Source organism: Poromitra crassiceps, assembly GCF_964638095.1.
Source record: "Poromitra crassiceps genome assembly, chromosome: 10".
NCBI classification, from domain to species: Eukaryota; Metazoa; Chordata; class Actinopteri; order Beryciformes; family Melamphaidae; genus Poromitra; species Poromitra crassiceps.
Window position 1 is genome coordinate 50,040,209 of NC_139631.1, and position 14,643 is coordinate 50,054,851.

Consider the following 14,643-nt stretch of genomic DNA (forward strand, 5'->3'; position numbering starts at 1 on the left):
AACCTAACCTCCCCCCATGCCTAAACCTAACCTCCCCCAGACCCTAACCCAAAACCTAACCTCTCCCACCCCCACCCCCACGCCTAAACCTAAGGTCGGCATTGCGGGTGGTCGGCATAGCGGGTGGACACCATTTGGGAAAAACGGGGAACATAGGACCCGGGGAACATAGGGATGACCATCCCCGGGTTCTATGTTCCCCGGGTTCTATATTCCCCGTTTTTCACTAAGAGGGTTCTGGAATATAGAACCCGGGGAACATAGGGATGACCCCGAGCTAACCTCTCCCAGCCCCCACGCCAAACCTAACCTCCCCCAGACCCTAACCCAAAACCTAACCTCTCCCAACCCTCACGCCTAAACCTAAGGTCGGCATTACGGGTGGTCGGCATAGCGGGGAACATAGGGATGACCCCATGTCCAATGCGTCATTTTTCGGACTCGTGAGGTGTCGGACTAGTGCCATGGCACCCCCGTGTGGAGGTGCAGATGTGACCTGATTCATTGAGTGCTGTAGATCAGTCACCCCCTCAGAACCACAGTTCTCGCTGTCAGTAGCTCTGATACTGCAAGCCTCATAGAAGCAGCGGACATAAGTCCCAGCCGGCCAGAGTTGTGGGTCGTAGGCTACATAACAGCAACTTTGTTACATTCAGCAGAGATATGAAATGAGCTGAACCTGTTGCGCGTCGAGTCAATCACCAGTTTATCAGACAGATGATTACGTAGAGAGTGTCAGCATCAAGATTAGGGGAGAACCTAGTGGCAAACACATATTAGACATTAGTCATCCAACTATAAACAAATTAAAGGGGAAGTCTTGGCGCGGACGTCCGCTCTACACCGGAAACACAGAAATATTGCCAGTTTGTCCGAGAGTTTTATTAGTTCTCAGACTGATAGACTATCGGTGCCCAGATTGGTTCTCCCTTGACAACATCCACAAAATGAGACCATTCATTAAAGGGGAAGTGCCACAACTCCTGGTCCAGGCACTTGTCTTCTCCCGCCTGGACTACTGCAATCAGCGTTGCCAGACGTACGATAATTATCGTATTTGTACGATAATTTCGACCTCTGTACGATGTACGATCAATAATCCCAAAATCCCCCAAATGTACGATAATTTCATCATTTTGTGACACGTAGACGAATCCTACGTCTATCACTCTATCTGTTTATACAATCATCTCTTCAAACAACATATTTGCAGCCAATACGTGCAGGGTGTTTTGTTGTTGTTGCAACGCAGGCTGAGATCACAGTGTTGAAAGATCATGCCAAGTCCAAAAAGTAGCCTGTGATCAGCCGCAGTCCCCCCGACTTTGGCCGCGCTGGGGAGGGGGCGTACGATAATTTCACTCCAAAAACGATAATTTTGACCCTCTGGTATGATAATTCAACATTTGCCATCTGGCAACACTGACTGCAATGTGCTTCTTGTTGGGCTACCTGCCTCTGCCATCAGACCACCCTACAGGACAGTACACCAGACTGCCCTCCCCCCATCTGCAATCTATCTTTATAACTGGGAACTGGTAATCTTACGGTTCAAAGGTCATGAGCAGGGACGGTGACGTCACCAGAGCTGGTATTTCCCATTCCAAACTCGTAGGAGCCTCAGCAGCCCCAACCTCAAAAATCCAATCCAATTACAAAAGTAGTTATAATCATAGTAAATGTTGTTTATTAGCACTTCCGTCTTGTTTGTGTCTCATTAAATCAGCGGTACACACAGCACTGTCTAACTTCTATCTGTGTGGACATGAGGCTGCAGTGTTTGTATGCGCAAAATGCCTTGTTATCAACTGTTATTGTTAACAATGGCTAGCCTGGCTAGCGACTGGATCTGACCAGTGAACTTCCCAGCTCACGTTTTCTGCAAATGGAACAGATGTGACGTCATTTAGCCTCCACATCCCAGTTATTTTGTGATAAAGGAACGCACGATATGGTCAGGTTCCAAAACTTGCTTGTTCCCCCCCTCTCTACCCTTGCAGGACTGTCTCGAGACACACACACACACACACACACACACACACACACAGACACACACACACACAGACAGACACACACACACACACACACACACACACACACACACACACACACACACACACACGTTGCTTCAGGGGAACCATTTGGACCTGATCCAAATAACCATTACTTTAATCTTTAATCAGGGTCACACACACAGCTCATCTGTACTTACAGAGCTCTTTCCTGTACTTTATGACCGCTGACACCACACTCTCCCTCATACACACACACACACACACACACACACACACACACACACACACACACACACACACACACACACACACACACACACACACACACACACACACACACACACACACACACACACACACACACACACACACACACACACACACCCTGCCAGTAACAGTGGAGTCTACAGTCTGATTTCTGGATCAGCCATTACCTCTCCCTCCATCTGCCTCTCCCTCTTCCTAACCCTCTCTCTCCCCTCCCCCCTCTCTCAGGATGTATGCAGGTTCTTCTTTTCAGCTACATCACCCTCTCCTCATAAAAAGCAACGGGAAGTGTCCGCGAGCAGCACACTGTCCCCCCCCCCCCCGTCACCTTTCAGAGCGCTGGGTGACGTGAACCACTTTTTCCCAGCCGGGAGTAATAGGACGTTGTAGGCTAATCATTTAATTTACATCACTATCACTGTAACAGCGATCATAAAGGCAATAGCCTTTGGATGATTATTGTAAATGGGTGGTTGACGTATGCCCCTGAAAAAAATATATTTTTTAAACTTTAAATATTGCCCATGAAAATGATAGTTGTGTAGTACTGACTCTTAGATTTCCAAAAATATAAGTGGTATTTTGGATTGGAATATGAATTTATTCATCAATTTGTTGTATTAGTCCCTATAATTGTCATATGAAAGGTGTGACATGAAAGTTGTTGTATATAAAATGGGGTATACTTTTTTTAAGTAACTCACTCTTTTTATCATTACTATCTTGAGATCCAGCATTTCCTTATGTAAATTCATGACATTTTGTATTAATTTTCCTAATGTAGTTACGCAAAGTACGACAATTTTTCAATATATTTTAGATTAATTCTGACAAACCGTGTTATACATGTAACAAAATGCGTGTGCATCTTGCTGACACTATTTTCCATGTGTTCCATTGAGGTTTCCATTTTCCATGTTCCATTTATGATTCATCACTTTTTTATTTATTATTATTTTTACTGTTATTGTCAATTTAGACTGTCACACCATATGATAAATGACACCAAAGCACAATTTAACAATGCAAAAACATGTATTATGCATTTAACATTCAAATGGTACATCAGGGGCATCATGCAAGCCAAAATTCTGAGGGGGCAACCATGGTCGCTGCTGATTTTGTTTGTTTGTTTTGCTGTTTTTCTAAAATGTTGGCCGTTTGATGTCAGATTGAAAGGAATATCTCATTTTAAATTAACATTAGGATCAGACCGTTTTAACCATTAATATTTCCTCCTTTTCTCATAGGGTACATACTGTAGGCCTATATTTATTTAGAGATTTTTGGCAATTATTTGTGCTGTTATGGCTATTAGCTTAGGCCCAGTTTACATGGCAACACTCCCTGCATAAAATGGTAAACTTTTTTTTGCGTTAAAGCAGCTCCGAGCAAGTTTGACTGTTTTCAGTTGGGTTGATTTTGGCGCCCCTCTGGACAAAAGTGGTAATGTTCACTGTCGTAAAGCTCTTGGCTGCCTAGCTGCCAGAAACTGAATTGGGGCGAGTGAACCGGAGTAAAAGAAGCAAGACGCGTCTATCACGTTTCTATTTTTCATCTTTGATCCTTCATACCAGCTGTTTGTACCAGCTTATGGCAGGCAGCGGCTTCCATAGAGGCTGTCGTAAACCATTTCTTTTCACTTCCGGATCTGCCTGGACCGCACACAGACTCTATAATCATCAAGATAGCACTCGCCGATTCACTCGGCTTTGGTCTCATCTACTATAGGTAAGATGTGAGCCATCAATATTACATTTAGACTGTTTAATAACAATCAAAAATCTTGCTCGGAGCTGCTTAAAGGGAATTAATAATTATTCTGTGTGTAAGAAAATAGAGTTCATATCATCTGGCGTGACTAATAAATCATATGGAGCGACAAAAAACGTGTCACACTAATAGTGTGACAGGTCTTTACTGTGCTGTTGCTTTACAATGAAACAAAAAAGTAACATTCTAGTACAAACGCAAGTACAAACATCACATCCACATTTTGCAATCTGTGCAAGCAATTAAGCATTTGTTTAAGGTGAAACAACACAGATACTGTATGATGGTTTATAGTGGGATTTCCATGCCTGCCCCATTCACCTCAATAGAATTGTCCCTCAAGTCTAGCCCCTACAGCGACTATGTCACAGGGCAGAGAACTCCCTATTGTTTTGATTTATTTATTCTTTATTTCTATTAGATGTGTCCTTTATTATTACTTTAGATGTGGCATTTATATTACATACTTTTGCTTTAATTATTTTGCATGTTTCAATTTGGTTTGGTTTGGATTTGGAGTGTATGTGTTTTTGGGAGTTTCTGCCTGGACTTGATTGCCGAAACTACAGACACCTGGGGCAGGGGAATGGACACGGGGGAGCCAATGGGTGAGCAGAGCGGGGGAGCATTTCCCCTTTTAGGAAGATACAAAGGACTGGAGGGAAGAGCGAGCCACAGCAGACAGAGCCAGCCAGCAGCCGACCGAGACAGCCACGTCCCCGCCAACAGCCGACCGAGACAGCCACGTCCCGCCACTGTGACCCAGGACCCCGGCCGAGGAGGAGCAAGCAGCCGACACACTATAACCCAGGCCTGATTGCCATTTCTGGACGAGGCTGGAGCCTGGTCCAGGGCAGTGTGAGTAGCTCACGATTGTTATAGTGATTGTCGGTCTAGCCGGGAGTTCCTGAAATAGAACAACAGTTATGTTAATTTGTAAGCACAGTATTATAGTGCTACTGCTGTAGGACCGCGACAACACGTACTCGCCAGCCTTTTGTCTTATAGACGCCACCTCCGAGGGAGTGGACGGCGGAGCCGAGACAGGACGGAGCGGAGCCAGAGCGCAGTGGGAAGGACTGCCTGAACGTTGGTGCGGCGCTGTTGGGCGGCTGACTGGGACCATCGAACACACGGGACTCTATCTGGACTTTTTAGTTGTACATTTTTATTCCATTTTTATTCCCTGTATTTTAGTTGGCTTTTAAAGCCCCTAACCCCATTTTTACCCCTTGTTTGAAATGCCCATGTTTTAACACCTATTTATATTGTAGAAAATAAAAGGCATTTGTTTTGGGTACAGCTGTTTCCGTCTCTGTCCTTGGGTCTAGTTGCACTGCTCTCCCTTGTATACAAAGAACCTACCTGGTACATTTGGGTCCACCTTTAATAGAGTTCCTAGGCTCTATCCAAACAAACCTAGGTGGCGTTGTCAGGCAAGCACCACCACAAAAGTCAAGCCATTACAACTACACGGACTCAGGCGCCTGAAGAAATTTGGGCTAAGGCCAGAAATCCTTAGGGACTTCTACAGAGGCACCATTGAAAGCCTGCTGACTGGCTGCTTCACCACCTGGTACGGGAACTGTACCACCATGGACCGCAGGGCGCTACGGAGAGTGAGACGCGCGGCCCAGCACGTAACAGGATGTGAGTTGCCAGAACTGCATGAACTGTCTAACCAGCGGTGCCTCAGGAGGTCCCTGAAGATCATCAAAGACACAACCCATCCCCACAACAGCCTGTTCTCCCTGTTACCCTCAGGGAGGAGATACAGGGTTCCAAAAGCACGCACAAATCGCTTGAGGAACAGTTTCTTCCCGCAGGCCACGAGACTCCTTAACATACACAAATAGTGTAGTAGCCGTACTGTACCGTACTGTAGCTGCTACCATTACGTATGTCTAATGTTTAATTGTATGTTTAATAAGGTATATGCTATTTGCACCTATATGTCAAATACGTCGAATTTAAAATGTTTAAGCACGTCTAAAGCAGTAGCGTAGCCAGACTTGGCTCATTGGGTGTGCCACAGAAAGCCAGGGTATGCCAGGGGGCGGACCATTAAAAATTTGGGTCTTTTCAAACCAGATTTAGAGGAATATTTGTGTGTTTGCTCCTTTTCGCACTCATTATTAGCAGATAGAAGCAGTCAATTAAATTGTATTTTTTTGCAACATGTAAAACCACTTTGTTTAGTATCTCAAAAAAGTCTCACCTACTTTTTCCAATGAGTGTTCTAGTCGGGAAAGAACGCAAATTTGGTTGGCATGCAGGTTCGTCTACCGCAGAGAGATCTGTAACGTCAGTGTCCTCTGGCTCTGCACAAACCTCCGGTGTGTTGTTGGCTGCGTTCCCCGCTGTTAACGTCATTGTTTTTCGGCTGCATCATCTTCTTCATCATTGTCTGTCTCTTCCACCCGATCTACTATGAATCACCTCATTCAATGGAAAGGAATTGCATTCAAATGCCCCCATCGAATGGAGAGGAGTTGTACAATCTCTACAACCCAGTTTCCCTGGGGTTGTAGAGATTACTTGCAAAACCCCATTTAATGGGTAGGATTCAGGGGTTGTACAGATTACTTGAAAAACCTCATTTAATGGATAGGATTCTCCATTGGCTCTTCTCTCAACCACCCTGCCCACCTCTGCAGGCATGGGGAGGGTCTGCTTGGACCCCTGTGTCCTTAGGTTTAGGCATGGGGGATGGGAGAGGTTAGGGTTAGGGGTGGGAGAGGTTAGGTTTAGGCATGGGGGTGGGAGAGGTTAGGTTTAGGCATGGGGGGTGGGAGAGGTTAGGTTTAGGGTTAGGGGTGGGAGAGGTTAGGTTTAGGCATGGGGGGTGGGTTAGGGTTATGGGTGGGAGAGGTTAGGTTTAGGCATGGGGGTGGGAGAGGTTAGGTTTAGGCATGGGGGTGGGAGAGGTTAGGTTTAGGGTTAGGGGTGGGAGAGGTTAGGTTTAGGCATGGGGGGTGGGAGAGGTTAGGTTCAGGGTTAGGGGTGGGAGAGGTTAGGTTTAGGCATGGGGGTGGGAGAGGTTAGGTTTAGGCATGGGGGTGGGAGAGGTTAGGGTCTGGATTAGGATTAGGCATGGGGCATGGGAGAGGCTTGGAGGGGTCTCCAGAGACGACCCCCGAGGGTCTCGAACCCTCCGTTCGGCCCCCAGACCTTCCGTTCGGCCCGCAGACCCCCCGAAGCGACCCCAGGACCTCCACAGGGTCCTGCGGCCCACCCAGGCCTCGGAGACCCCAGGTTTATCCATTGAATGGGGTTTTGCAAGTAATCTCTACAACCCAGAGAAACTGGGTTGTAGAGCTGTCCATTGAATGGGGTTTTGCAAGTAATCTCTACAACCCAGAGAAACTGGGTTGTAGAGCTGTCCATTGAATGGGGTTTTGCAAGTAATCTCTACAACCCAGAGAAACTGGGTTGTAGAGATTGTACAACTCCACCCCATCGAATGGGGACATTTTGAAGCAATTCCTTTCCATTGAATGAGGTGATTCATAGTACCACCAATACAGGTGCGGGAACGGGTGCACTACAATCCGCACTTGTTGAGGGGGAGGGTGACGACGAGTCATCTTCTTCCTCGTCGTCAATGTGACGTTTCTTGCCTTTGCCGAAAAAGCTTAAAAGCGAGCTTTGTTTCATGTCTTCTTGATTTGGCGCTGCTGCTGCTGCGCTGTGCGTGCGTGCATTTGTTTACTTTACGTGGACGACAGCTCAACTAGTTTCCCATGATGCTCCGGGGCACATAGGGCAGCGGACAGTTGGACACAGTGCATGACAGCGTTGACATGTGTTTTGCAGACAAAACAAAAAACTTTTTTTACCCCATTTTTTTGGGTGTGCCAGCGGCCTGTCTGGGTGGCATTTGCACACCCTGGCACACCCGTGGCTACGCGCCTGGTCTAAAGTATGCACATGACATGTGCACCTATGTGCAGTGAATATGCCACTGTCTCTGACTTGTCTTATCACTATACTGCCTTATTGCGTGTTGTGTCTCTTGTTGTTTTTGCACTCATATGCCCTGTTATATTTGTACTATGTTGTAAACGGAGTCCACAGCACAAGAATTTCACACGTGATACTTGTACCATGGAGTGACAATAAAAATCTTGAATCTTGAATCTTGAACCTATGCAAAATTTGAACGCTGTGATAAGATCTTATCACGATCTTATCACAGCGTTCAAATTTTGCATAGGTTCAAGATTCAAGATAGCACACAGAGAGGAAGCAAATTGTTGCATTTCTGATCAACTGTCATATATCATGTTATTTATGAGGGCTTTAAAACATGAATGACAGATGAATAGATCTGGGGGCCGGGGCTATTTTTCTAAAAAGAGAAAAGAAAAAAACAAGGTCATGACCTCGTTGTTCTCAATGGTAGTTATGGCCATGACGTTCCGTCAACCACCCACATATCTGCTGTCCTTCAACACTGTATTGTTAGTAACGTTGCTGCTAGAAGTGCTAATGTTACGTTAACCAGGTGGTTAGTGCAGCTGGTAAGCTAGCCGGAGACGTTATCATCCACCTCTCCTCACAAAAAGCGCTACAGGCAGCGCCTTTTCCACTCCGAAAAGACATTGTCATATGTGGACATGCAGCCTTATTCAAATAATGTTAAAGCGTAACTAAACCTTAAAACTTTTTTTCAAACCAATGTATATGGGTGTTGAGTCATGTTGTTTCTGCGCAAAATCCCCCCCCCCCCACACACACATTCCTCCGTCCTGCTCCTCGCTGTTCAATTGATCCCAGGAGGTCAGGAGATGTGTGTGATTACAGTGATTGTGTGTGTGTGTGTGTGTGTGTGTACAGTGCTGTGTGTCTGTGTGTGTGATTACAGACATTATTGTGTGTGTGTGTGTGTGTGTGTGTGCACACACATGCGTGCGTGCGGACAGTATTGTGTGTGTGTGCTGTGTGTGTGATTATTACAGTGTTATGTGTGTGCAGTGCTCTGTGTGTGTGTGTGTGTGTGTGTGTGTGCAGTGCTCTGTGTGTGTGTGTGTGTGTGTGTGTGTGTGTGTACAGTGCAGTCTTAATGACAGATGACATCAGTCAGTCAACCCATCTGTCTGAGCTGCCCTCGCTCTGGGAACATGAATAAATGATAACTCATACACTTCACAGCATCAATAATGAGTCTGTTCTGACCACAGATCTGAGGTCAGCCTGAGGGTCAGACTGCTGCTAGCAGACAGACCCTCAGTCAGCTTAAACTGACCCTCAGACAGCTTAAACCAGGGGTACCCAACCTTGGGGGTCGATTTAAAACAATTTAAAACTACAAAATAGGATTAGGGCCACATGTAAAAAAATTCAAATCAGTTCTGAGTTTAAGTCACAATCCTGAGATTAAAGTCAGAAATGATGTCATCGCTGATGACGGCCCCACCAGAGCCCTGCATTCTGGGGGCCCCGTGCCGGGCTCGGGCCGACTTTCACGTCACTACCTAGCTAGGGCCCGGTTGGATTGAACCTCTCTGGGTAAGTATTGAGTTTAGCTTATTCTCTAAAGAGGGGGGGGGAGTGAGCCAACCATCGTCCGCGCCCAGTGCCCGACGCCGATATGGAGCTCTCAAGAGGCCTTTGCCTCCAGAGTGCCCACCGCAGTCTGTGCTCAGTGCCCGACTCAGACTTCGGAGCTTTCAGGAAGCTTGTGCCCTGCTCGGCCCGGTGTCTGTAACAGCCCGGGTCGTACAGCGTGCGAGCATCGCTCCACTTACTTTTCTCCCCCCACCCCAACATCAGGTCACGCCCCAACAATCTTCCCGCTCATTGCCTATGGCCCTGGTATGGGTACCGTGCCATCATGCTACGCGAGAATGTCGTTATCCAGCAGGATCCCTGCTTGGAAGCGGCTCTGCGCACCCACCCTGTGGTTGCTTCGCACCATTCGGAGGGGCTATGCACTGCAGTTCGCTGGGGCCCCCACCCGCCTTCAACGGGATCCCCGCATCCAATGCGGGCGAGGGTTCTGCGGCCACGCTTCGAGAGGACGTCTCCACCCTCCTGCCCAAGGGGGCGATACGCCTGTACCCGGAGGCGGAGAAGCGCGTGGGCCCGTTGTGCCCATGAAGGACGGTTTCATGCGGCCCATACTGGACCTTCGGCTTCTGAACAAGATAGACCAGAACTGCAACGCGTCATCGCACTGCACCACGCCCCTTTTTGGGGGAATGCGGAAATCCTCTCTGACTCAGGCTGAACGGACATGATGACAGTCCAGTCAACCTTAATTTATTCATATATCTCGACCGTTCAGGTTCGGGCAAGGTCGCTGTTGAGGCAGGCTCACAGCCCTATACTGTAAGCCACCGAGGTGCTTGATTACCGGGTTGAGTTGTGGCTGACTCGCTAGCTGTGCTGATGTTAATACGATACCGTGATGTTTGTGTGCTGATAAAGGGTCCAGAGAGTTGATTATAGTGCGGAAACCAGTCCATTTATTCCAATGTGAACAACAATCCATTCAGTACGAAAGCAAATGTAGCACAAACAATAAACAAACATTACCGGCAAGAAAGCACGCAGTGCGGTAAAAACCGTTCGCCCTTCCGGGTTCAAACACCTAACGACACCCAGTGGAAAGAGCATTAAATAGCTTACCTGAGCCCAGGTAGTCGTCACAGCGACGCCCCCTGGACACATACAATATTACACTCAAATAATCATACAAGAAATACAAACCATGTCCCATTTGGCGCCTACATACCCGCTCCTAATTGGGAATGACAGGAGGTCATGAACAATTACACAAAATAAACAAAAGGAGCCAAATGAATGAATGAAAGGACAACTACGGAGGTTTGAGGTCAGAGCACATACCGTCCAGCTCCACTGTGCATCTCTCCTCCAACTCTAAATACTGTTCTTTCCATTCTGGGGGGCGAGCATGCTGCTCTTTCTCCTGTAGCAATGCAAAACCCCAGGGGGGTTCCTCCGTATATAACCCCCCCCCCCCATTAAAAACATGCAGAAGATCAGATCGTCATCGTCATCCGACCAGTGACGACAACATCCGAAGTCGGTCCCCGGGCGCTGTACGAGAAAGCGACCACTGCTCCTGGCCTGCCCTCCGGAGGAAAGGACAAAGCCAGGATGGGTTAAATGCAGAGGACAAATTTCACCGGCCACCGTCAGCATGTGTGTGTTGTGGCCCTCCGTGCATGTGTTGATTGTAATCGTGTGACAATAAAGACGGGCTTGTCCGTCTGAAATCGTTTAAATCGTTTAAAAAACGATGAGAGGCCGGTTGCTCCATCGCCTCTCTGTCGCAGCAGGTCCGGCTTAGCTCCTCCTTCATGGAGGCCTGGGCCTTTACGACAGCCGCCTCCTCCCGCTCCTGCTGCGCGTTCACCTCCTTCATAGAGGCCTGGGCCTCAATGACGGCCACCTCCCCCCACTCCTGCTGTGGGTTTGCCTCACCAAGCGCCGCCTCTCGCTCCTGCTGTAGGTCGGCCTGGTGGGCAGCCTTCTCCCACCTCTGCTGCGCATCAGCCTGGTGGGCGTCCTCCTCCAGAACCTCACCGACAACCTGGTGGGCGTCGCCACCTCCTGTGACAGCCGCCACCTCCCGCTCCTGTTGCGGTTCCTCCTCCTGCATGGAAGACTGGACCTGTGGTGGTGGCGGTTGTTGCGGTGGGTGTGTTGGTGGTTGTGGTTGCTGTGGTGGTGTGTTCCTCTTTGAGGACGCTCGAGAGGAACGTTTGTGCTCAGCTGCACAAAACACTGCCAGTGTCACTGTCACACTGCCAGCTAGCTCAGTGTCAATATCGAGCTGCTCCAACTTCCTCTTCAGCTGTAGTTGCCGCTCCTCCAAGGCTTGCCATCTCAGCACCCTTGCTTCATCCTCCTGAGCATGCTTCTCCTTTAAAGGTCCCAATTCGTGCAGCTGTAACCTCTTAAAAACGTGTGTCTCTGGTCCATAAAACATGATTCTGGATTAATCTGTCGAAAATATAGCAAACCCGTTTGTTGTGATGGAGTTCTCACTCCCTCTTCTGGTGGCTTCCCAAGAACGGCCTGTTTCTATAATATATTCAGAACTAACAGTTCCCATTGGCCGCTGAGGGAGAGCCCGCCCCAGGCTCCCAGCGGCCAATCAGATTAGCGTCTGTGGACCAGCACGCTAGGTTGCGAGTTATCGTTAACTAAACGGTACTACGCTAAAGAGGACATCTCAAAATGCCTAGACTTACCGAATGCACCTCTGCAGTTGCTGGATCACGTACAGTTGGCGTCGCTCCAGCTAGAAGTGTTAATTTTGTGGCTATAGACTAAATGGTGCAGGTAGCTTGTGTGAGAGAGACCCGCGCAGTATGCAGGAGGAAGCTAGTGACGTCCCGATTCCCCCAGATTCCCCTCTGGGCAAACGAAGCGTTTGGGGGTGTGGCTTGGAGGAGACTGCAGAGGGACGCTGGATAGGGACAAATCCAACTGTGGCAGTTCTGAGCGTGTGACCACTCATTACAGGGAGGGCTGACAGCAGTATATATGCATTTACAAGTAAAAACAGCTTTTGCACGGAATGGGACCTTTAAAGCTGCTGCACAGAAGTACTGCCCTTTCAGCCTCTGTCTGAATGATCATTTTGGATATGGTGCTGGACCTAGCACCATTACCACTGGAGCGTTTACAGTCAGTAGGAGTAACGTCCTGCACAACAACATGACCATTTTCAAATACATTGCCTTCATTATCATTACATTTTTCAAGTGCATTATGTGAAACCCACCTGTTTGCATTAAAAATATAATCATAATTACAAAGCATTTTTCCTTTAAACAAAGCTTCATTTTTCCCCTTTTGTGTCTCAAAATCGCTAATCACACTAGCAGGTTTACTAGCGGCTTGCACACAAGTCCCTGCAGTCTCTTCCGGAGGCACGCTCACGTCTCCCATAACGAAACGACAAGTCGGTCAGTCCGTAAAGAACAACAGTCAATGCAAAACGAAAAGTAACATGTCAATACCTCAAAATCCAATGTGTTGAGATAATCCACAGATGAGATGCTAACAGCATTAGCACTGTAGCCCCTGCGTGTCTGTATCCACCCCCTATGGATGTATGCAGACGTCCTCCTCCGTAGCCAAGAGGCCGAGCACCAAGCAGCTACCCCGGCCTGTCCGCGGCGGTAACTGTCTGCCTTTCCGAAGCCCTGCCACTCCGAACGTTAACTTCCATTATTCGGACTGGCGGTCGTTCACCTTAGAAGCCGCAATGCCGACCTTAGGTTTAGGCGTGGGGGTGGGAGAGGTTAGGTTTTGGGTTAGGGTCTGGGGGAGGTTAGGTTTAGGCATGGGGGGAGGTTAGGTTTGGCGTGGGGGCTGGGAGAGGTTAGTGAAAAACGGGGAATATAGAACCCTTTCTGAGTGCCGATATTTCGGAGTGGCAGAACGTCGGAGTGGCAGCATGTAACCGTCCGCGGCAGCTCACGTGGCCCTCCTCCGGTTCGGTTGACTGACGCAGCACCCGCAACGCCAGCCGAGATCCTGGAAGCTACCCGGCCTGTCCGAGCAGCTGTCCCGGTCCTCCTCCGGTTGCCTGACGTAGCATTCACGCTAATCCAAATAGCGTTAGCAGCGCTGCCAAGATCCAGGCAGCCACCCGGCCTATCCACGGCAGCTGTCCTCCCGTGTACAACGCTACCAACGTGTCCACGTAACAAGTAACAAAGTCCGGTTGTGAATTTGGCAGGGTTTTTACTAATGTTGAGGCAGGAGCCCTATACTGTAAGCCACCTCGGTGGCTTACAGTATAGGGCTGTGAGCAGAGGTGTAGTGCTATCTAGAGAAGTGGGGGAACGCACATATGGGGAACACCTGCACACGCACAGGTCCCAACAACCCCCCCCCCCCCCCCCCCCCGCGCACGCACACACGCTAACGTTCACGTAGCCTATTCATTAATTAATCGTTCGGGCAATCGCTTATATCAACGAATTAAACGAGCAAACTCCCGGATTCCTCAAGTGCTGCAAACCACTGTCACTGACACACAACTTAACTAATTGTGTCCTGTAGCCCATGACATTTGCAGCTCTGAAACTAAGACGTATATGGGCACAGCTGAGCAGACTCAGCAGTCAGTTATCAACACAAACAGCTAAACAATCTCTCAACCAGCGATCACACAAGCTGCACAAGGCATTGATCATCATTTGGCATGGCGGCCGGCATTTTTAGAATTTTGTGGCGAATTCTGGCGATGCAAATTGCAATGGGCTGATTAACGCTAACTTTTGATTAAACCGTGTTGAAAAGAAACACGCTTTTAACAGTTTCTTCATGCTTGTAAACGTACCTTTTTAACAGCTTGTCCGAAAAATGAAAGGATGTTTGGCTGCCTTTTTCATCTTTACTTGTTAAAGTGAGGTAGGCTACTGGGGGGAAAAAATATATTTTGATGCTGAAAAAGCCAGTAGCCTAGCTGTTTCAGTATAGCTTTTATTAAACTGAGGTTTCCCCCGCGCTGTAGCTAGTTAAGGTGGAATGTTTCCTTTTCCTTCAAGCCACGAGTTGATGCTGTGTGAATCATTCAGCCCACCTTAAATATAGTTAA